At 36.2% G+C, this 25,285-nt stretch overlaps 1 pseudogene across 1 annotated transcript; it reads right to left on the bottom strand.

The window, feature by feature from the left end:
- Positions 1-21,385: 21,385 nt before the first annotated feature.
- On the bottom strand, positions 21,386-22,379 carry LOC308437465 (dnaJ homolog subfamily A member 1-like; annotated as a pseudogene). The gene has a single exon. The product of its transcript is annotated as a dnaJ homolog subfamily A member 1-like (transcript).
- Positions 22,380-25,285: the final 2,906 nt, after the last annotated feature.

Raw genomic sequence — 25,285 nt, forward strand, 5'->3', positions numbered from 1 at the left:
CGCATCATCTGCAGCCATTCTAAGAATGAACTAATTGTTTTCATTCTGGAAAGTTGCAGGCAACAAATCATAAGCAGGAATGCTTCCTTTTGTACAGTGACAACATACTTGAGCACAGCTATGCCTTCTCTCAGGGCTTCTGTTGTGGATATACCTTACCACTTTCAAACTATCTTGAAATGGAAGGCATGGCACATCCTTCAAGTTGTTCCTTTTCAAGGTGTTCAGGAGATGTGGGATGAAATACACCCAACAGAATAAGTGGCGTCTGATAGTAACCATTATTTAATAGCATTGGTCCGTCCATTCATCAACTAGATCAACCTACTGATCATTTATTATTTTTTTAGCTGAACACTGAGAAAGTTTAAATCCCTAAAAGTTTAAATGTTGTCGAGAAAATTCTAGTATTTTAGGGAATAGAGAAAAAACAATGAATGATAATTTAATATACTCCTTGATCACAGTCCAGAGCCTTAACTACACCCCATGAAAGCCTTCTCTGGGAGCTGCTTTTTTCTCCTTACTGTGACAAAATAGAGTATCTGCAAGCAACTTATTGGAGAAAAGGTGTGATTCTACTTATAGCTAGAGGAAATGCAGTCCATCATGTAGGGAAGGTGTGTCCATGGGCAATGTAACACATAGCTCTTAACATCCTATGCCTTGGCAGAACAAGAAGCAAAGATGGCACAGGAAACAAGACTCAGGATCCAGCTCTCAGTGATATACTATCTCGACCTCAGCCCCATCTTCCAAAGAAACTACAATCTAAAATGAATAGTGCCAAAAGCTAGGGACCTATTTTTCAAACACTTGAGCCAGTGAGGAATATTTTACATTCAAACCATAACATTCTGCTCTTGGTCCCCATAGACTTATGACTGTCTCTTTTATCATCCTCATTAATCATCGTTACTTTTACTATTATTCTCTCATATATTACATCCTGATCACAATTTCTCCTAGGACCACCCCCATCCACTCCTTTCTACTTCCTCTTTCTCATAGACCCACCCTCCCTCCGCCTCCCCTCAGAAAAGAACAGTTCTCCTAGGGGCATCTTCCTAACATGGCATAACAAGCTGCAATAAGACGAGGCACACAGCATCACGTCAAGACTGGACAAGGCAGCGAGTAGCAAGAAAAGGTCTCATGAGTAGGCAAGAGAGTCAGTGACAACCCTTCTTCCCACTGTTTGGATTCTTACAAGCTACTCAGCCATCACATACATGCAGAGGACCTAGGTCAGACCCCAAAAGATCATGACCATCTTATAATGTTAACTACATCTTCTTGAACTTTCGAAGTCTCCATAATCTTTGACAGTTCTAATACCGCTTAAAAGTACTAGTCTATATTAAGATTCAAGGCAATCTCTTAATTAGGAGCCCATCTAAAATCAAAAGTAAGTTGCATATTTCTATATTACAGTAGAAAAGGTAAACGTTCTCATTCCAAAAAGGAGAAATTAGGGAAAAAACAATAACATCAAAGCAGGATCAAAACCTATGAGGGCAAATATCAAATGTAACTTCACACCCAGTTTGTAATGAGTTTATGTAAGCCCCAAGGCTCTTGTGTGTCCCACACTTCTACATGTGTTGCCTCAAGTACATGTGGCCTTTCTCTGGTGCTAGTTTCACTCCTTGACTAGCTTTCCTTAAAGAATATCCAATTTTCCAGTATCTCCATTATCCTGTGGCTCACATTATAACATAAATTTCAATTGCACAACTTTGCATACCTCCCACTGAGAAGCTCTAGACAGGGAGCCCGAGTGTGCTATACATTGCTGACCTCAGTGGTTGTCTAGAATATTAGTGGAAGCTTCAGTGACTCACTCATTCTTGTATATTGTATATTTTCAGATCCACTATGGTGTAGATGATACCAAGTTCTTCTGCCAGCTAAACATAGACTGTCCCATTGGCCTACAGATGAAACACCTTCCATATTGCTTCAGGGCTTCAGGGCTTATAGGCAACTGTATTACACTAGGGTACCCTAGATGTTCTGTGTTTTCTGACACTCTCACTGCAAATAAATTTTCATGGCTATAGTCTACAGCTCCCTGAGTAGAAGTCTTACCTGCAATGCAGCTTTCTGATTGTTCTGAACAAATCCCAAGGGTGTTTTTAAGGAATTAATATCATTAATAATTAGAGACATTTCACCAGAACATGGGCTGAGGCTCAAAATTAACTGAATTCAAGCCCTTTTCTCACCAAAGTGCACATTTTTTATTTCATTCTGCTCTCTATCACTATAAGTCTGGTTAAGAGCAATGAGCAGTAACCATGCAACAGCATGGATGCCATAATGTCTTGAAATTTCCTCCATTTAACTGCTTCTTTTGAATTCATCTTCATGAAGATTTTCAGGACACAGGCAGAATTCATAGAGACATTGGAAGTATGATATTATGAGTGTCCTCTAGTTAAATTTTCTATAGAACCCTTCTGAAACTTCATGAGTTTACCTTGCACTAGCCACAGTTTTCTCATTGTTCTCATTTTTCAAATTCCTTCCAGAATGGCCCATTAAGCTCTTTTTACAGCCTGCTATGGCTCTTCTCTCCCATGGGTAAAAACTCTTTCACAATCCCCATAGTAATGTCAAAGACAACAAAACCACATAGTTAAATTTCATTGCATTAATGAACCCAGTTCTCAGTATCACTTTTTTATATTAGTTTCTTTCCTTGTTGCTGTAACATGTAATAGATTGATTAAGGGAAGAAGAGTTCTTTTTGCTTATGTCTAAGACAATTAGATAGATCGCCATGATATAGAAGACTTGGTTATGAAACATGAAGCTACCTTTTCTCTCTTATCAATAGATAAGGAATCAGAGAGTGAGGAGTATTTATAGGTAGCTTTTTTATTGATCCAGAAATATAGCTCATGTGATAATGCTAGTCACCTTCACTCTTGATATAATTCCTTCAGTTTATCATTCCTGGGAAAGTTTCTCCTAAATACATATCATTGCTTTATTAATATCATAAATTTTTCTTAATCCAATCAAGTTGTCAGTTAGGTATCACTATTTCCTAGAGAAATAAAGATCATCCCTATAGATAAAATAGGTAACTTGAACAAATAGAGAGGGGACATTTATTCTAGTTACAAGACACAGAATTAATTTAAAACAAACACATAGTTAACTAAGAGAGCAGCTAAACTTCATGATGTTTTATATAAATAAAGCCTCATCACAAAAAAAAAAAAAACTTATGCCATTTTATGGTATGTGGATCTTCTTTTGTTAGAAATGGAAAGCCTTCAGGTGGTTTTAAGCACTTTTCTAAATACTATTAATTTACATTTTTACAGAGTATACTTTGAAGGAACTTGGAATTTCAAGAGATTTACAAAAATTATACTTAATAACTTGTATCACACATAATTAATTATAACAAAAAGCTTTCAAATTTATAGCCTATCTCTATTGAAAGTGATATAATTTACAGGTTTGAATATGGATTGCAGCTACTGAAGACTAGAACTCATAAACCTAAGTGTCATTTCAGCAAAGAAACTTTTTTCTAAGTCTGGAGTAGATGTTAAACATATAACAAGTTAAACTTATGATCAAGGTTTTGGATTGAACACTGCCATCATACAATCTGCATCTTTTGCAAAACAAAGACACTGGGCATTCAACCTTGTATTTGTTTTCTAATATATGTCTCCCATAATACCCATAAAGTCCTCAAGACTAGAACACTAAAAAGTTCAGATTTCATATTTGTTTTGAACATTTTCTTCTGTATTTGAAGAGTTAATTTTTTTACAAAGAAGACAAGATAATCAAGTCACCACAAAGTCTAATCAATGTGGTATAGTTCTGTCTCCTTTTCCTCTTAGAAAGCTTTTACTGACTATCGATGTGGTTATTGAAATCATTGTAAAGGCCGCAATGCATTATAAAGACAACTGTGCACAACCATTGGGTAAAGCCATCCAATGCTGTGTAGTAGAAGATGAATATGGTTATAGACAGAGAACAAAGCAGAGAAAAAGACTTGAGATTCATCTCAACAAAGAATGAAAGCACAGAGCCCTCCTGTTTTTCTTTTTGAAAACTTTGATCTCATAAATTGAAACAGTGTCTTATTGTCCTGAACCAAATCCCTCCTCTCTCAGAGGAAAACTCTGTGGAAATTAATGTCCACTAGCACTAGTGTTTGTTTGAAGTAAAGAGTCTATTATAACTCCATTAGAAGAGAATTGCTTGTGGCATTAAATTACTGTGGGAAACCTGCCTATGCTCCACCTTCCCATGCACATATTGTTAGGACCCCATAGAGAATCCATTAGTAGGATCCAGAGTCACACCAGCCTATAATTTTTCTTTGCCTTAGGAAAACAGTAGCCTGTAATTTTTCTTTGCCTGAGGTTTTAAAAGGGCTATCCCTGGCTGAGTCTCATGTATGCTGTTAGCCTTAAGTTCAACTCAAGTCCTAGATCTCATCTGTATACGTTCTAATGAAAGTGGATATTGTAGCCATAGTCTTTCTTGCTTTATAAGATATGTAATGAAGAAGAATTGACTGAGCTCTCTTTCTTAATATTTCTGTTATAAACTTAATGTTAAGTTTATAAAATGACCTCAAATATTTGGTCTGCTTCTCATATGATGTATTTTTCTCAATAAAAAGGTGTTTACTTTATGAGATTTTATTCCTAATGAGTAAAGACAGATACTTTGTCATCATAGAAGACCATACAAAAATGACCATGGTATAAAAATCATTATTACTGTTCTAACTGATACTGCATTAAAACTACAAAGTTACATTAAAAATAGCATCTGTTCAGTTATGAACATAAAGATTAATTATCAGAGTAAGGCAAACAAGCATTGTATTTACTCCGAGACACAATAATCCAATGGTAGCTTTCAAAGATATATTGTTAACTCTGTGTGTGTGCGTATGTGTGTGTGTGTGTGTGTGTGTGTGTGTGTACCCAAGGAAACCAGAAGACATTTCCAAGGAAGAAAAGTAAAAACTCTAAACTTTTGAACCATCACTTCAGTCCATAATTCTGTAATTTTAGTGGAAGAAAAAGACATAAACCTTAAATGATTAGTGTCTAGACACATAAAGGCAACAGTTTTTTAAATTAATTATGTATTTATTGCATTCTAAATGCATACCCCATATTTCCCATTTCCCCTTCCCTTCACCTATGAGAAGGCAGCCCCTTCCCAGGTATCCCCCCCCCCACCCTGGTGCATTAGGCCTCTGCAGGATTAAAGCACATTCTCTCCCATGATGCAAGACAAGGCAGCCCTTTGCTACATATGTACCGGGGACCTCAGACTAATCCCTGTATGCTCTTTGGTTGGTGTTCTGTCTCTGGCAGCTACCAGGGGTCCAGATTAGTTGACTTTATTAGTCTTCCTGTGGGGTTACCATCTCCTTGAGGGCCTTCAATTCTTCCCTTAACTCTTCCATGGGGTCAGCAACCTCTGTCCAATGTTTGTTTGTGGGTATCTGTATCTGTCTCAGTCAGATGCTGGGTAGAGTCTCTCAGAATGCTGCTATACTAGGCTCTGTCTGCAAGCCCAACATAACATCATAAATAGTATAAGGAATTGATGTCTGCCCGTGGGATGGGTCTCAAAATGGGCCAGTCACTGGTCAGCCATTCCTTCATTCTCTGCTCCATCTTTGACCCTGCACTTCTTTTAAACAGGACCACTTTTGGGTCAAACATTTTGTAAGTGGGTTGATGTTCCCATACCTCCAGTGGGGGTCCTTGTCTGGCTACTGGGGGTGATCGCTTCAGGTTCCATATCCTCACTGCTGGCATTTCTGCTAAAGTCACCTGTATTGATTCCTGAGACCCAAAGGCAACACTTTTAAGTTAGCAGTATAAAGCTGTTCCTTAAAATCAAAGCTATGTTAGTTTATGAATTGAATGATTTGACCATTCTTCATTGAATATGCTGAGCACTGCTCCAGCTTAGAAATTTTAGAATTGTTATGCCTCCTTTCTGGAATTACATAGTTAAATATTTAACTTGGTAATTTAACTACAGTTATATCTACTGTATATCTGTAGATAGACGAATACCACTGTATCACTTCATTTAAGTTTCAGTTCTGACATAAAGCTGAGAAAGTTCACGTCTGCTCTAAAAGTGCACACTACTCTATTTATCTGGCCCATCTCTTTACTGATTATTAAACATAATTGAAATATGCACATGGTACAGGCTTGGTTCTATATTGCTTGTCTCTTCCCACCTGAATGTCTTCCTTTTTATTTAAAAAATTTTATTGGATAGTCTCTGTATTTATATGTCAAATGTTAGTCTTTCCCTCCTTGACTGCAGCTTCTGTTTTCCTTCTCTGAAGAACACTTGAGACTAGAGCATTGTGCTGTAGCTCCTTGAACAGGATATTAGTGTCAATGAGTGTTTTTGCCGCAGAGTTAGAATATATATTCTATTGACTTTACATTAAGGAATTTAAATCTCTCATTTGATGAAAGAAGTATGAGATCTATAAGCTGTGCTTCTAATTTCCTAAAAAGCAGCCTTAAATATAAATGATATAATTCATAGGCATTAGAATAAACTTGGAAAGAAACAACTATAGAATCTTTTGCCATTTGTTTGCTAATCCTAATTTTGTCCCTCCTGTCAAACTGGTATTTCTCCTTTATGAATTAAAGGCTTCAATAAGCATTCACATACATTATTTAAGGCCAGTATTATCACTTATTAAGCTGGACATGCATACATATTTCCTGTGAAATACATGTTCTGTGAAATTCCACATTGACTGCAAGAGTCTCTAAAATCTGCCCTGAATATCAAAGGGATACTCTTCTGATTATTAATGGAATATAACTTTTTATTATTTCCTCTCCTATCTTCTCCCAAATTGATTCTGCAATGTGTTCTAATATTTTCCAGTGACGAAAGTCGCTGGAATCCTTCTCCAGAATATTCTGATTGACAACTGTCATACTCACTGATGACATCACTTTTCTGAAAATTGTGACACTGATCTCATGGCATTCTCTCATTTATGTGTGGGGGGGATGAAATCAATTTGATTTGTTTCCCAGAATTTAAAGAAACAGCACATTAGTGTTTGTCAGATATCCACATTTATTACCATATTTCCACAGGCATATCTCACTCAGACAGTATACAACTGATCAGTGTCATCCACTACAAGAAGAGTAGTGCACTCAGCATTTTAAATATATATACAATTTTGAATTCAACTTAACTTGTGTTTTTGGCAAATGACAGGTAATGTGTGGTCTAGCTTTTAACAGTACCTGCTTCTGGAAGCAGAGAAACTAAGTCAATGTTTACATGGAAGACTTCTCAATGGTAACATCAGTGGGGGTTCCTATTTAGATAATCTTTTCTCAAGCCATTTCTTTGGCATGAAAAATGCATATGTATAATGTATGAGTGTCTCCGAAAAATACAGTTTCTGTCCTGTCCTTCGTGAGGTTCCGGTCAATAATTCTGCTTGCATGTATGCTGAATCCAATTGTATATAAAAGATTTTGGCTTTGATTAGTCAAATATATTTAAGTAAAATTTTAAGACAAAATATCATCTGCTTTGTTTTTCCATGTTTTTCCTCTTCCAGGCCATTTTTCTTCCTTTGTAGAGATATGAGTTTCTCTCTGAAATATCTTTTCAGCCTATTTCTTGAACGTATCTTCTAGTGAGTGTAGAGCTCTGAAGAACAAATTCAGGCAGCTTCTGCTATTCCAAAAACTGCCTACTTTTGCTTGTAGTTTAGAGGAAAGCTTTGGTAGAATAACTTTCTTTCTCTCCAAACCTTCCAAGCTTCAATCCTATTGGCTCTGGTTGTGTTGCATGTAATAAGAAGCCATTCAAATTCCCTCATCTATTAATATTCCTGGATGAAATTTCACTCATAGACATTCAGATTCTGACTCTGTGAGCTTCTTGAGTGAGTTAATATTGTTTCTATGAGCTTAAAAAAATCAACATTGTTTATTCAAAATTATTTTGTTATTTTTCTCACCATTAGGTAATCCAAGGCCATCTGTCTTATAGGTTATATTATGTCCAGACAATTGCTTGCGAATCTGTGTGTGTGCATGTGTGCTTGTGTGCATGTGTGTGTGTGTGTGTGTGTGTGTGTGTGTGTGTGTGTTTGTGTGTGTCTTAATGTATGTGTGTGTTTTTTATATTTGTAATCCAATTGTAATAGACTCAAATATGCTGAATCATGGTCATGAATTATTCTATTTTGTGATATCTAATATATAGTTAAATTTATGAAATGATGGTTTACCTTAGATACTCCTTTTTAAACAGTATTTCCAATTTTTTTCTTCTTACTGAAAAGTTTATTTTACATACTCTTTATTTTGCACTCCAGATTTTACCCCCCTCCCAGTCCACCCTCTGACTGTCCCGCATCCTATACCTCCTTCCTGCCTCTCTACAAGGATGTCACCCCCAACCCCCGCCCACCCAGACTTCCCCACTACCTGGGGCCTCCAGTCTCTTGAGGGTTGCATGCATCTTCTCTGACTGAACCCAGACCAGGCAGTCCTCTGCTGTATATGTGTTGGGGGCCTCATATCAGCTGGTGTAGGCTGCCTGGATGGTGATCCAGTGTCTGAGATATTTCAGAGCTCCAGGTTAACTGAGATTGCTGATCCTCCTACAGGGTCGACCTCTTCCTCAGCTTCTTCTGAATCTCCCTAATTAAACCATAGGAGTCAGTAGCTTCTGTCCATTGGTTGGGTGTAAATATTTGCATCTGATTCTTTCAGGTGCTTGTTGGGTCTTTCAAAGACAGCCAAGATAGGCCCCTTTTGTGAGTATCCCATAGCCTCAGTAATAGTGTCAGGTCTTAGAGCCTCCCATTGAGCTGGATCCCACTTTGGGCCTGTCACTTTTCCTCAGACTCTTCTCCATTTTTGTCCCTGCAGTTCTTTCAGGCAGGAACAATTATGGGTCAGTGTTTTTGACAACAGGATGGAAACCCTATCCCGCACTTGACTCCCTGTTTTTGTGCTGAAGGTGCGCTTACCAAGTGTCTGTTCCTTAGGGCATTTCATCGAAGGCTGCTTATTCTTAAAATAATTTGATATTTGTCTCCTAATTATGTTGACATATTTTTTAAATTAACGAGCACAGTTTTTTTGAACTTTTTACTGATTCTTTGTAAATTTCACAGAATACCTCCCAATACCACTCATCTCCCCATCCCTCCATATTCACCTTCTATCCTGCAACCTGCCCCTATAAAAACAAACAGAAAATCTTTCTCTGGAAAAAAACTTTCTCATGGTGTGTCAAACAGCATACCATTCTAAGTAGCCTTATTTTAAATTCCCTTAATATTCATTCTATTATTTTCTGAAATGGTTCAGTAACTATAACCCATCAGGCTTTTTTCAAAGGTAAAATATGAACAAATGGTAACCTGTGTATGCAACATGAAAATGACATGTGAAAGGTATCATATGTGACTTAAGAGACAAAAGATAGGAGACAGTGTTTACTGTGCATGTATGTGCATGTATGTGCATGTGTGCACATCTACATGCATGTGTGTATATACATTTGTGTGTGCACGTGTGTGTTTATGTGAGTGCATGTGTATGCATGTGTGTGGAGAGTGTTTGTGTGTGAGATACTTTGTAACTACAGCACAGCGCCACTATTATACACTACAGACTACCAAAAGAAAATGCCCTGCTCCGGAGATGGGTTTATTCTTTTAAAATTGTTGGGCAGAGAGGTCACAAATATTTCTAGCTACTGCCAGTGCTTTTGATTACCCTCTAGTACTTGGAAGTGCAACAGTATTGCTGAAGACACCATGTGCTTGAGTCACAGAACATGAAAATATTAGGGTAGTGCTAACTATAAAACTGCATTTCTACTGGCCACCTTTCACAGCTCTGAAAGGAGCAACCTGCTAACCACTGGAGGAAAGTCAGCATCAATCTTCACCAGCTGGATCCCTGTGAGCTGGTCTAGCAAAACCTGCCCACCACTGAAATGGTTGCTCAAGCATCATGGGGGTAATTAACTATTTTCTTATTGAATTGAAGTCCCATTCCAAAAAACATGGTAGCATTATTTGGCCAAGAACACATGGCTATATGGATTATAGGCCGTGGAGAGAACCTACTATAGTTATTCTGCTAACTGAACATAGTATTAAGCTGTCTCATAATGGCTTGATAATATACTCACTGATTAATGCATCTCTCAGCCTCCATCAGGGAAGTCTCTACTTGTAGTATATAGGAATTAATGCAGAGACCCAAAACTGGGCCAAGGCACAGGAAAAAAAATATGGATGAATGCTAAGTCATAAATGCAATATTTAACTTGCATTACCTTGTCCTACGGCTCAGGAATCATTGTGGAATTGGGGCAGGAGAGCCAGAGGCAATGATGAATACAAGAAAGTAACATCCTATGTGTAAGCGTTACAGCTCTGAGGGGAAAGGTATCATCGATTTCTGAACCAAGGAAGACCACAAAGTCACACACAACAAACCTCACACAAGAGAATTATTGAGAAAGACACAGGAGGATGGCTGCCTCTGCTCAGGAGAAAAGCAGCAAAGAACTGAGTTAGGCTTATATAGAGTTTCTGAGGGTTGGAGGGCGCTTTTCAGGTTGGCCTGGGATTGTTGGGATTTGTGGCTAATAATGTGGCAAGCTCAGGGATTGCTGAGATTCTCTGCACTGACCTTGTTGTGTTTGTTTGTTTGTTTGTTTGTTTGTTTGTTGTCTATTGTTTTGTTTTCCTCTGTATGGCAGAGTTTGGCAACCTGCACCTTGAGGGTCTAGAAACTATTACTGACCACCGTGGTCTGGGGATGGGACCTGACCACTAGTGCCTCAAGGAGCTAAGATTCTCTACACAGCTCGGCATCTGAACATGTGATCTTATAGAACTTACCACAGTTGCACAAGCTTTGTGAACCATAGTTGCACAAGCCTTGAGAAAGCTTGATCCAGACCAAATCTTACTTAGCGTGGGGAGAAAAGGTAGACACAGAGTCTCACCTTATTGGCAAGTGAAGGTATCTGTTTTTCCTAATGAGTGGTACCTCTTAAGGAAGACAACACATCCAAGAATATAAGGGCAGTACAAATGAATTTGATGGATGGAGTTAGTGGAGAACAGGCACAAAGCTGTGTGCATAGGACAGGTGGGAGAGCTAGATATGAAAGAGTTGGAAAGAAGTAAATATAGACAAGACACACATTATTAAGTTCTCAAAGAATTTATTTTAAAAAGGAATACAATAAAAATAGTAGAATATATACTGTCTGGCTTTTTATCTAAATGTTCTATTGATCATTAATTTTTATCATTTCTGAGTATTTCTGCTGATGGGCTTGTCTTGTGACCTGAATGGGTTCATTCAAGTATGAGTACATTATCCTAATTTTTCATATTTATATTGATCTTTCTCTTATGATAGCCATTGTAATATCACCATTATTGTGTGTTCTGATTTTATTGTCCACTTGGAGAGAACATTGGATTCTGTTCTAGAAGTCAATATCATTGTTATTGTTATTTGGAAGCTGAATGAGTCTTAAAGCTGAGTTTTCAGGCTTGTCGTGGCATGTTTTGAATGATCCTTCTTTCCCAATCAATTTGTTATCACTCCTAAGGTATACCCTCCCCTAAAGCTCTTCTAGTTGTTCCAGGTATTTATTTCATTGTTTATCCATTCTAGACAGCAACAGGGTTAATGTTTCTCAACCCACAGAATTATCAGTTGTAAATAGTATTCCTTTTCAGTTTATGCTCCATATAATTGTCTTTGACCAATGTTGCTCTTTGTCCAGCCTCATTGATACTGAGGCAATATTTAATCAATGACCTAGCCAAGTTCGTCCAGAGCAAAGGATTTCGCAAGATACAAAATTCTTATGAATTTTTGTAGCTTTTATTGACATAGCTTTGTCTAAATCTATACTCTGTAACAATAAATTCTTCTCATTATTGTAAATAATGTGTCTTTAAGAAAAACAGCTATGTTGTCCAAAACCAATTTTTGAATAGATGTTCATACTCTATAATCTTAGAAGAATTTTAAAAAATATTAAATATCCAAATATATCTTCTATCACCTGTCATTATGTTAATCACTTGTAAGTGAAAATTCATATGCAATAATAATACTTCATTTTTTGATTGATGCATATTATTTATAAATAATTATGAGGTGCTACATGATGATTTGATTAATGTATATATTTGATAATAAACAATTCAGGATAACAAAATTGTCTGTGAGTTATAATCTTTCTAACTTGTTTTCTTGTTCTAGGTACATTAAAATTCTCTTTTAAACTGAGGTGCATAAAATAGACTAGTCAATGCTACCATAGATCTCAGATCATTTTCACTTCTCTGAGAGGAAATTCCACATGTGATTCATCTCATTCAGATATAGGCAGGCAGTAATCTAGTTCCATTCTCCTTGCTAATAGATTATAAGCATTTGATTTGAAGCAGGAACAAATAGCATGCAGTCCTCGATGACATCCCCTTAACCTTAGCATAATATCTCTTCAGGTCCACCCCTGCTGTAGCATGTCTCAATATTGCATTCATTGAATAGGCAGTATTTCATGATAAGGTGATAATTATTTTAGGTATTTGTTCACTTATTAGGATATATTTATCTTATTTTGAAATATGGATGTTATAAAATAATGGCAAAATAAATATTTTTATCCAAGGTTTTTGTAGATCTGGGGTTCTTTTCATAATAATTATTTATAAGAATGGAACTGCAGGATCTTATGATTATTATATTTTTGACTATTCTCAGAATGAGCACCCAGATGTCAAAATTTCAGGTCATTTTAATTATGTTTTCTTGCCACTTCTCAATGGGAAAGTTGGGCCAATTATTACATGAAAGATGAGCATGAAGCGCATCATAGATGAAATCCAGCAGTTGCCACTGTCTCCAAGTTTCCCAGAACCACTCCACGTAACTTGTTGGAGAATGTAAGAGTACAGAGAACCTTCTGATTTAATGTAATAAATGTTATAAGAATATCAAATGAAACTTGAGGAGTAACTCATGACTTAGAAGTAAAATATGATTCAGAGTAACACCATCTAGAATGTTCTTTAGCTATATAAGCTAGGTCTTAAAATGGACAGGTTCAAGGGAAGTGTGTAAGTAAAATGTAATGCATATTCATCAAGTCAACTAGTATTACTAGTTCTTATAAAGAATATGTGGCTGTTGGAGACATGGCTGAGCCTTATATGATGTGATAAGATGTAGTTCTTCCAAATATAAAAAAAAATCTATCTTTATTCAATATTTTTTTTAATTTAGTTCATTTCTAGGTTCCTACTTTGTGGATGCTTCACTAAGTATGTCATAAAACACCACATGTTTTAGAGACAATTCCAAAAATTAGAAATAAAGTCAAGAACTAAAAGATACAAAGGGATTATTTTATATGTATTCAAGTATTCTTTGCTGATACCCATGTGATCCACCCTAAGAACCAAGTCTTTCTGTCTCTGAACCATAGCTCTGCTCGGAGGCTTTGTTGCCAGGAGCACAAAAATTGAACTTCTTTTAAGGTTACACTGTGTAGCCAATATTGACAATATCAACATTTTACAAGAAAAATCACATGTTAATGACTCTTGGATGTTCAGGAGACTATAAGAGTCAATATAAGTTAATATGTGTATATATATATATATATATATATATATATATATATATATATATATATATATATATTACCCTCATTGTTATGTAAGTGTATAAAGAGAATAGTATCATTCACCCTCATTATATATATATGTATATATATATATATATGTATATATATACTTTATATTGAAAATAATGGGGGTAAATATAATAAAAGAAAAATATGGACACCAGTGTGCCTATCAATCCATTAAATAAGTTATCTACAAATATAAGTTAATTGGAACAATCAGCAGGAAATCAAAGATTTCACTTTAATATATCTAGAGAAAGACAATTGAAGCAACTAGCTTATTTTCTATTACATTACTAGTTTATATTCAGTACAGACATTATAGAAACACAATTAAATATATTTAAGTATTATTATATTATTTGAGTGATTATAGCAATCATGTCTTTTTAAATTATATATACAAATTATATATATATACATATATATACATACATACATATTAGCAATCATGTCTTATGGGGAGTGGAGGAAGTCCTTAGAAAATGTGTTTTATTGATTCATACCCATGCCTCAGAGGCATAGTAACTGCACAAGCTTTCCTCTGCTCCATCTGTGAATGGTCACAGTGGACAGAAAACATCTGAGACAACTTACTATACCTCCTAAACAGTTACAACCTGAACATGCTTATCAAACCAGACCTCACATAGAGACTAACTAACCCCTGCTTCCTGAGCTGTGTCATGAAAGCACTGAGATATAGGGTTTGTGTCACTGGTGTTTCTCCATCAGAGAGAACCCACCCAAGTCTAGCTTTTGCCTGTGGGTGGCTGTATGTCTGTCATTTCTTCATTTCTTCAAGGTCCCGGTTACCTCAATGGGTTTCCAAAACACAGCTTTGCTAGATGCTGCAATGTCTTGTCTTTTATTTCATAGACCTCTGGGTAAATATGTTTAATTAGAAGAAATGATATTTCTTTTGAAAAAATAAAATCATAAAATGTATAATAAGTTAGCAGATGCTTAAAATGTTTATAACATTGAGACCTTACAAAACCTTGAACTAGTCTGTGTAGTAGATAAAATTGTTTTAATTTGCTATTTCTCATACACTGATAGAATAGATGTGCTTAACACTAATGATTTTCGTTCCTTCTAACCATCTGTATACAATTAAGTATTTCATATCACAAAGAAGAAGCCTATGGATCTGACTGTGTCGATTGCTAATAGATTGGTATTCATTCCACCTGTTCATCAGGATTATATAGTCCATCCAACTAACCAACAGCTTTATACTTTAATTTCTGCAAAAGCCACCTGTGTTTATTGTGATTTCTCTGTAAGCCAGGGTTTTATCTCTCCATTCTTTGACTGTCAGTTGAGTAAAGCCAACTTGCTTCTTGAAATCAGAACTTATTCTACTGTGTCCAACGAGGATTTTTTTTAAATCTCAGAATATAAATAGTTTAAAGAAACGTTTCCCCTGCTGGAAATGGCGCACAGATGGTGCCTCACTGTGCTCTAAATCAATTCCAAAAATGTGCAACATCCGCAAGGAGAAGAGCTGAAGAGGCTGAGGTTCCATGAAACCCTTAGAACTTGAGAATACTTTTTTTAGATTTAGATTGGAATTGTATTATTTACAAAGTTGTATGGATGGAAAAAACGCTTTTATAAGAAAAAACTTTGAAGACATTCAACTGTGTCTACTAAATTGTATGAATTTGTGTTATATACTATTCCATGGATAGGAAGAGTAAATACTCAAATATTTCTGACTTCACCCCCATATTCTGGCTAGCATTTGTGTTCACAGATGGAGCTTTTAACAATTTTATTTGGATTTCATTCTTCCTCAAAAGATTTATCATCTGTTTCCAGAATTCTATCTACATGTTTTTTAAAGTTTAGTTATTCCCCTTTCCTTTCATATCTTTTCTCCTACTTCACACCTTGTCTTTATACTTAGCTTTAAAACTGGATAGTTATAAACGTGAGAGAGAAGCAGGTGAGTAAATCAGAGAAGAAAGGAAGAAGGAGCAAGCACAGCATCGGGGACTCACATGATTCTGGGAAGAGTCTGAATGTGCCAAAAAGTTCGAGCTCAGGGTTGGGGGAGAGGGAGAGTGAGAGAAGGAGGAGGAGGAGGAGGAGAAAGAGGAGGAAGAAGAAAAAGAAGGAGGAGGAGGAGGAGAAGGAGAAGAAGAATCACTGTCACCATTTCCATCAATGATCCATGAGGTGTGCCAGTGTTAACAGCCCTGAGATTGTTGGAATCTAAGAAACATCGAAATAATGTTAATTAAAGCAAACTACCTGACTAGATGACATCCTTATTCTGAACAAATGTGTGGGTCTGAGTTCTCAGAATCAGATAAGGGTCTCAAACTGGGAAGATAAGTCACACTGCATACCTTTTGAGAATTCTACATGGATACTTACTTGCTGCTTCAGACATTTCCTAAAATACACACACACACACACACACATACATTTAACTCTTTATATATTTTGCTAAAATATAGTTATAAGTGTTGTCCTGTAACATAGCAACAATGCTCCTACCTGAATCCAACCATCAAAAATACCCATACAAGGATTGAGTTAGCTCTTTTGAAAGTGGTGGTTAATGACATTCTACAAACTCCAAATATTACAAGTCAATGCTTTTAGTTACCTTCTAGAACTTTAAGCTAAGACCCTGTTACTGAAGGTATTATTAAGTTGAGTAATGGAGCCTAAGTGAGTCAAGCAAATACTGTCCTAAAAGTGCCATCCCTTATTGGCTAGATTCCATAGAATGAGATATCATATGTACACTAATGAAGGGGAAAAGCGATCCTCATTCTTACCCAGTCATGAGCCCTGTGAGCTATAGCAATAATGGGCCTGGGAAGGCATGCCCCATAGTGAAATAGTGCTATTCTATGAATACCACTGAAATAACCAACTACATCAGGACTGTATTCAAGTCCATGCTATAAGATGATACCCATATCTGACACTTTTATTGGGCCAGGAGCCTGTTGCTATACAGGTCATAAATCCTAAGAAAGAAACTACCATATTATTCTGCTCTATGGATGCAGCATTATGTTGACTCTTAATGACATTGTTATTATAGACTAATGAATCTCTCCTACCTTATCAGAGAAAGTTCTATTGGCAGTAGACACTAGAGAGGCACAAGCAGTCAAGGTGAGGAGAAGAAGATACTATGAATCTTTCAGTCCTGAAGCATCTCTTTAATGCCCCTCCTCCCAGAGCTCAGAGATCACTGTGGAAGACAGAATAGAAAGAGGAAAAGAGCCAGAGGCCAGGATAATTACAAGGAAACACTATCTCCTGGACAAATCAAAGCAGTTGCACATAATGTACTTGTAGTGGTAAATATTTAATGGATGGCTTAACCTTTTATTGTTCTCACTCCGAGGATGCTGCTCTAGTGCAGAACCTAGCACACACATATGGTCCCCACACCACTTGGCACTCCAGGCCACCTCTAAGAACTGAGATGTGGTTCACTCCACCGACCCTATTGTTTCTGTCCCTGGTAGATACAACCACCCCAGTATGTTTCTTTCCTCTACCCCCTTGAAACAAACAGGACTCCAAAGTCCGATAGCTTTTCAAGTAGGTTTATATATTAAATTCTCAATGCACAAATTCTCTACACAATAAGATTTCATCCAATGGACAAAGATACAAACTGCCCTGCTATATAAGATTTTTTTAAAAAACCTGTAGAACCACTTAGAATATTTATATCTACCTATCACTAATTAAGTCCACCTGGATCTAATCCATCTTGATTTTCTGGAATCTCTCTCTACCCTCAACTACTTCTGCTTCTCGACCTTACCCTGCTATTTTTCTCGTGTCCAATTATGCATCACCTTAACATAAATCTACATGTACTCATTGTGGTTATGACAGCACATACCAAACCTTTATAAGCTCAACACAGAAAAATTCCATTGAGGACAGAGAAAGTAGCACAAAGTCCCATCTCTCACCAAGAAGATATTGACAATTAATAGCATCTTGGAGAGGTATTGCAAGTGTGCTTTAAGAGTGTGGTCCCTGTAACACACTGGACTTGAAAGTTATTGAAAGAAAAGAGCCTAGAGTTGGGTGGATAGGGAAGGATATTTGGAACTTGGAGGAGTTGAGGGTGAATACAATCTAAATGCATTGTATAAAACTTTCAAAGAGTTAATAAAACTAAAAATAAACAAAAATTAAAACTAGAAAAAGTAATAAAATAGTTGGTGAAGGTTCTGGGCAAGAGTATTGCATAATGAAAGGATAATACTTCTTCCATCTACATTCAAAGTCCTCTATTCAATATTTCAGTATATAAGTCCTGCTGTGTCCTAGTTTGAAGAAATAAATTGTAAATGGCCCCTGATCACAAGAAATCACTAGTTAAGTCAGATTAACAAAGAACATCTATTTACCTCAAGAAGCTTTAGGGTTGTTGATCTCTTGTTGTGGTCTACAGTAAAAAAAAAAAAAATGTTAATTTTTTTTCCATTGTTAAAGGTCCCATTTTGTTATTTAGATGGATGTAAAACTGTGTGAACTGTCATTTGTTAAACAGACTTCTTTCTCCTACTAATTGCCTTAAATTAAAGTAATTAACATATGTCAGTCTATTCTGCACCCTAGTCTGTGCCAAAGAACTCTATGAAATTTTTATGCCAATTCTGTATTACATTCAATAATTGTGTGGTAAGTAAAGCTAAAGCTGAATTCTAAATTAGCAACATCTAACCTTCGAATTCTAAATGCCCGCACTTTCCTTCACACTACTGCTGGTTATTTAAATAAATAAATTTTAAAATAAACTTACCTTACAAATAATTTTGGATTTCCACCAAAGAATTTTATTTTCTTCAATGTAGTGTACATAGTATGGATGAGTCTTTTATAATTCAATTTGTTAGTCTCGGTCTTTAAATTGTTGTGATTACACAATTTACATTAAACGTACTTACGATATGACTGGGATTAAATGAAGTACTATGTCATTTCTTATCTGCCATCTTGGTTTCTTTTTTCCTGTGTTCCTGGGTATCTTGTGAATTCAGAATTTTAACAATTCTTTTTGTATCTTTTGTAGTCTTACTAGCACTATATTATGTTTTCAGCTCTTTATTGATCTGCATTTTTGACTTATCATAGTTTACCTTCAGAGAGTAATATATCGTGGTCATGCTCTTTTCATTCCTTTTAGCGATGTACTTCATTCTTCCCTCTCCCATCTCTGCATGCTACAATCCTTGACTCTGTTATAAATATCAACTATCTTTTTAAATTGAAAGAAAACATTCTTATTTGTCTACATTTTTACTATTTCTGATCACGTTTTATTTTGGGGTAGACATAATTTTCATCTGGTCTTATCTGGTTTCATCGTTCTGTTTATTAAACTTGTTATTAATTTTTCTTACATTAGGAGCATACTCATAGTAATTTCTCTCAGGCTTCTTTTTTATCTTGGCAATTATTTCTCCCGACCTTTAAAAGAGGCTGTGTAGAATATAGATCTCTGTTGACAAGCACATTTAAATTGCTTTTTTACATACTTGCCAGTTGTCTAGTCACGATTAGTTTCTAGATTGTTTACTTTGAGGGGGGCAAAGATCTTAAAAGTTTGAGGGGACCAGTGTAACTGAAACACTAATAAAATAATGTCACAATAAAAATGCAGGCATACTCGGGTCCCTTCAATTTCTTTCTTTTTTTTGTGTGTGTGTGTTTTAAACAAATGGTCTTATTTTACCGTTTAATGTTAAGCATAATCCACATCCCAATCTTGGATTAAAAATACACAATATGTAGATGCACGAGAAGTTCTATACACAAATCCAAGTCATAGAAATCTGGTTTCACAGAATGAGCTCAGACTTCAGAGAGAACTGGATAAAGTTCTGGGCATCAGGCACTTTGACCCTTCTAAGGCTTTTTGTCATGAATCTAAGAAGAATTTGACCCTCAAGACCCCACTGAAAGAAGGCACCCAAACTGCTGCTGAGTCAGATGCAACTTCAAGGATCACGGAAGTATATGTCTGAAAAACTTATTGAAAATTATTTTCATCATTATTCTTGATATTATGTTTATAGTATATGTTACATAATGTATTTATTTCTACGGCCTATTCTTAGGTATATGAAACAGTAATTTAGCATTTGTTGTCTTTTGACATTTTATTTTCTGTGTCTCTTTAACCTTTATCTGCATTTCTATTAGTAGCAGCTAATTATTTTCTTCTCTGTACTTCCTGGGGTAATATATCCAATATCTTCTCCTTTAAGATGTAGACATTAGACCTCTAGACATTTTGTATTTTACCATATTTTAAAGGGTGATCAGTTTTATAAACTTCTTCACAAATGAAGTATTTTACTAGTCTTTTGCTGTCTTCACTCTGGAGTAGATACTGTTTGCCCCTCATAGCTTAATAGGCAGGTGAGGATACTGAAATCTGCTTCTCTTTGTTGTGGATGCTTTTAGAATACAAAGCTTCTTATTTTTTCAAAGAAATGTGTTTTGATCGTTTCTATGCCTTATTCCTTTAATATCTTTTCACTAGATCTTGCCCTGCTAGGTAGGATTTCTGGCCTACTGGTGTTTGGTTCTTGCTCTTTTCTATTTCCTCTCTAAGACCTTGAGCTGCATCATTAGGTTATTTATTGTGGTACCACTCAGTTTTAATATAAGCCCTTATAGCTAGAAACTTTCTTCTTAGAAGTGTCTTAGCTTTGTCCCTAAAGTTGTGCTAAATTTTGCTTTAATGTTTACTTCATTCCAAGAATTTTTAGATTTTCTCCCTTGATTTCTTAAATGATAAACTCTTCATTCAATGATGTATTGTTACCTCTCCATGTTTATATATAGTGTTTCTTACCATTGACTCTAGTTGTATTTCAATATTGTCACATAAGATTACAAAACATATTTTGATTTTTTTCTGTTAAGAATCTCATTATGACCTAGAATGGGTCTATTTAGAAAAAAAATCTCATGGACTACTGAGAAGAATTTAATGCATGTATACAAACATTTAATCTATGGTATAATTTAACTCTAAAGTCTCTAGTTATTTTACATTTCTTCTTTCTTTAATCTATGTTTTTCTTTCTTTTATTCTCAGCAGTGCTCAAAATAGAAACTCAAGTCTTGTGAATGTTCAGCAACTGCTTTACTACTGTTGTAAATTTACAACCCAAACTCACTGTTTGTCAGTTTTGTTGTTGTTGTTGTTTGGGGGTGATGGTTGGTTGGTTGGTTTGTCTTGTTTTGGAATTTGTCTTTTGGAGGTGATATATTTAAAAATGACACTCAGGTCACTACTATTGTATCATGATCTAAGTTGTCAAAGAATTCCATTAGTTTTTTCCTCTTGAAATTGTGAACTCCCAAATTTGGTGCCCATATATTTTAAACTTTTATGTCTTCGAAATGAATTGATTGATCTCTTCATTAACATACAGCATCTGACCTCTTCTGAGTTAATCTGGTTTGAAGTCTGCTTTATCAGATATTAAACAACTGGACAAATTGTTTTAGATTTGCACTTGTTTGACATATGTCCTTTGATTTCAAAGTACAGGCTTCTTTGTTAGTGAGTTATGTTTCTCACAGAAAAGATGAAATCCTAAAGGAGTTTCTCCAGCAAAGAGGGTTTGTCAGAGGAATGAACACCATTTTCAGGAAAGTTTTCTTTAAACTCAGTGATCAGATGTCCCTTTACATACGGCCGACGGTATATTGGCATGCCTTAATTTAGCACACATTTTCTATCCCCATGCTTGACAGTCTGACCTGGATGAGCGGTGATGACTATGGTTTGGTTGTCAAGAATAGATATTGGTTTCTGGAAGCCACACAATGCTTCAACAAGCTGTACATCCATATACATGAAAAGGTCTTCTCACCTTGTAAGAACAGTATGGTCCTTCTGTTCTAACACAATGATAATATTCCTGGCTCCAGTCCTAGTTCTTGGTCTCATTCACCATGGAATCTTATCTTCTGACCATCTTTCATGTCTTTATCACTAGGAGCTTCTAAAGTTTTCTTCTCTTGAACTATCTTTTCTCCGTTGCAGCTTTTGCATCTGTCTTTAGGACTGATTTTTTTCTCCATGATCCTGGCACTTTATGCACACTGACTGAATTTGCTGAACCATTCCCAGTGCAGTCAGATGTATCCTTATCTGCACGCCCATCCCCCGCATTGGGACAGCACTCACTCTATTGCTCCTTTCTTACCACCTCAGCCTCCATATTTGTCACACATCACATTCATTTGCAGAGCCAGTTTTCTTGTTGTACCATTATGTAAGTCTTCTAAGGTCAGTGAGAGCTGGTGCATAACATATTTACCTCTCCTTACTCTCTGAATTCTTCTTTCTCCTCCAAAGAACATGTCAAAGATATCCATGGGTGAGCCAAAACCACTACCTTCTCTGCCCTTTTTAATCATAAGCTTACCTGCCTTATTATATAATTTCCTTTTTTGGAATCAGCAAGAACTTTATAAGCTTGAGAAATCTGTTTAAACTTTTCTCCTTCATGAGGATTCTTATCAGGGTGGTACTTCAAAGCCAATCTTCTACATGCCCTTTTCAATTCTTCCTGGGTGGCATTGAGTTAGACCCCCAAACTTTCTAAGTGGTTTGTTTCATCGTTTTATAGCTGGTGAGCGGGCCAGTGCTGGAGATCCAAAAGGGGAACCTAGCACAGCACAGCTCGGCCAGACACTGCTTTTCCACAATGCACTGAGCATTCTGGAAAGTTTCTCATTTAGTGTTTTTAAATGCTTCAACCTCCCTTCGAACCTACTGACCAGAAGTAGGGGGAAAAATTAATAGGAAAAGGGTGTTGTGGACCTGTGTAGAAGTCGTTCCTTGGGGTGATTCCACTCTTCATTGTCAAAATACCAGCAGACTACTCCAATAGCAATCACTAAACAGGAGTCAGTAGCAGCAGCACAATCCAGCAGAAACTGCAAGGTTTTGCTGAATCAGCACAAGTCAGCAGAAATAGCCAGAATCAGCCAGAATACCATGAGAATTTCTTTAGCAGATTTCTCTCTACAAAGTGAAGGCCAACAAAGACCAGAAAACCAGCCAAGACCAGCAAAGACCAGCAAAGGCTTGCACTTCTCAGCAAGGCAAGAACATCCTGTCACTGTTTGTGGGGTTCCATTTATATTCTTTCATATATCATGTGCCCTTTCAAGTTTCTGTTTTTAGTAAAACATCATATGTCCCTCTCACAAGACAGCTTCCAGAAAAATATCACATAAAACCCACTAAGATGTTAAAGAAACCAGAAATTTCCACTTCAGGTGAATGCTAAGACTCGTGGCTACTTAGCAAATTTAAACCATTTGACTTTTGGATGTTGTGAAAGTCAAAACATTCATTGGAAGTCATACTTCAACTCTAGCATTTTGATGATTTAGTTGAGCTATACCATACTTTCTCATGATGCTGGGAAGCTACAATGGGCAACATCTCCCAGTTGTCTACATGATCATAAAGATAAACCACAAATCTTGGTCTACAGTGAGACATGTAGCTATGGTACTAAGTAGCTCAGCTGTATTGGGTGCATTTTCAATTTACCATGGATGGCTCTTTTCTGGTGTAATGTCACTGTAAGTCAAGGAACATTTGTACTGGTTTTATTATTGCATTTTTAATGCTAGTCATATTTAAGTTACTACTTCAGGCTTTCTATTCACCTATTGAAGTTACTCTTGTTATCAATATTATATGCTTTAATCACTAGGTTATTGACTACATTGACACAATTTTGGGAAAACACTTAGGTTATTTGATGCACTTGAGATAAGTGAGCATTTCTGTGGCTGTTGATGTTGTTTGTGTCAGCAATGGGTTATTTCCTTTCTTTTATTTATCCTGAAGTCAGAGGATTGACTCAACCTCACTAATCACCATTCACTGCACCAGTGACTTCAAATCCCTTCAGTGATGAACAGCAGATTTCTGTGCTGGGAGTTTGATAAAAATATGCACAGGGGATACTGTGGGTTTTATACAGCATTTGTACACATCATCAGCTTTCATCAGACCCTGTTGTTATGTAGTGATATCTCTGAAGTTTTCCTTCTTCCCTGAGTGCTTAGGGTTGCTCCTCTAGCTGTTTTGGTATATATGGCTATATTTGGAATATATGGCTATATTTGGTATATGTGGTTATATTGGTATATTTGTCACCACATGCCATTAAAACTGGAATAATAAAAATTCAGCAAGGAAATGTGCCTACTGAATGAAATCTGAGCAGATTCTCAATGTAATCATTTAAATTAAAATACATCACTAAAACCAGATCTACTATATGTTAATGACAATATGCAAACTGAATATGTTTTCAAATCATTTAGTAGGCAACACTCTAAGAACATAAATTATTTGGCTAAATGTTTTAATTTAGTTTAACAATAAAAACTTCTATGACAAAATCATTACTCAAGAATTATTAAACTTCACTGTACAAAATAAAAATCAACCAAAATTTCTCATTGCATTGCACTGAAGTCTAAGAAGGACTTTTTGGTGTATTTGTGAGGAACATAATCCTTGGAAGTTTATACAAATTTCTTCATTACAAAAGTGGCACCAAAAGTATCCAAACTGGATTCCTGCCAACGGAAAGGGATTTAAAGCAGGGTGTTCTGACCCAAATGACTCCAATTTGCTTTTAGACATTTGGTGTTTCAACAAACAAAATGCCCATTAATTTAAGCCATCTGGGAAGTACTTCTGTGCTTGCACCATAAAGCAGAGGATTTTCTGCCCTGCTATCTTCGCAGGACATGCTCAGAATTTAACATGAGGCCAAGGAATCTCAGCCTATGGCCCATTCATCTTATCTGACAACAGCTCTTTCTGGGCTCTACTGACATTTTCCCTTCCATCACCTCTTCTTCCTCCTCTTCTCTCCATCTTCTCACTGTAAATTCTTCCCAACCACAGTTTCTGTGACCCTCACACAGGAAAGCAATAGTCTCGAATTTCTGAAATTCAAAGTCCATTCTCCCTATATATGACTTTTCCAACATTTGTTTTTAAATTAAATTTATGTAGTCTTTAAAACAGTTTAGCCTTAGGGCTGGAGAGATGGCTCAGCGGTAAAGAGCACCAACTGCTCTTCCAGAGGTCCTGAGTTCAATTCCCAGCAACCAAATGGTAGCTTACAACCATCTGTAATGAGATCTGGTGTATCTGAAGACAGCTATAGCATACTCATATACATAAAATAAATAAATCTTTAAAAAAAACAGTTTAGCCTTATCCTAAGTTGTCATGATCATCAAAGTATAAGCACCTAGTAGAGTCAATAAAGTAAAGGTTTTCCCAAGTTTTCATCCCAAAATTCCTGATATGTCAAGTGTAAGCACAAAAAGCTTCTGTGTAGAGCTGATTCAACTTTGCAAACTGCAGTCTAATATACTGGTTTCTTGTAGTTATTCTCCATACACCACATTGTTTCTAAATTACTGATATATGTAATCATAACAC

Source organism: Micromys minutus (assembly GCF_963924665.1).
Source record: "Micromys minutus genome assembly, chromosome: 26".
Lineage (NCBI taxonomy): Eukaryota > Metazoa > Chordata > Mammalia > Rodentia > Muridae > Micromys > Micromys minutus.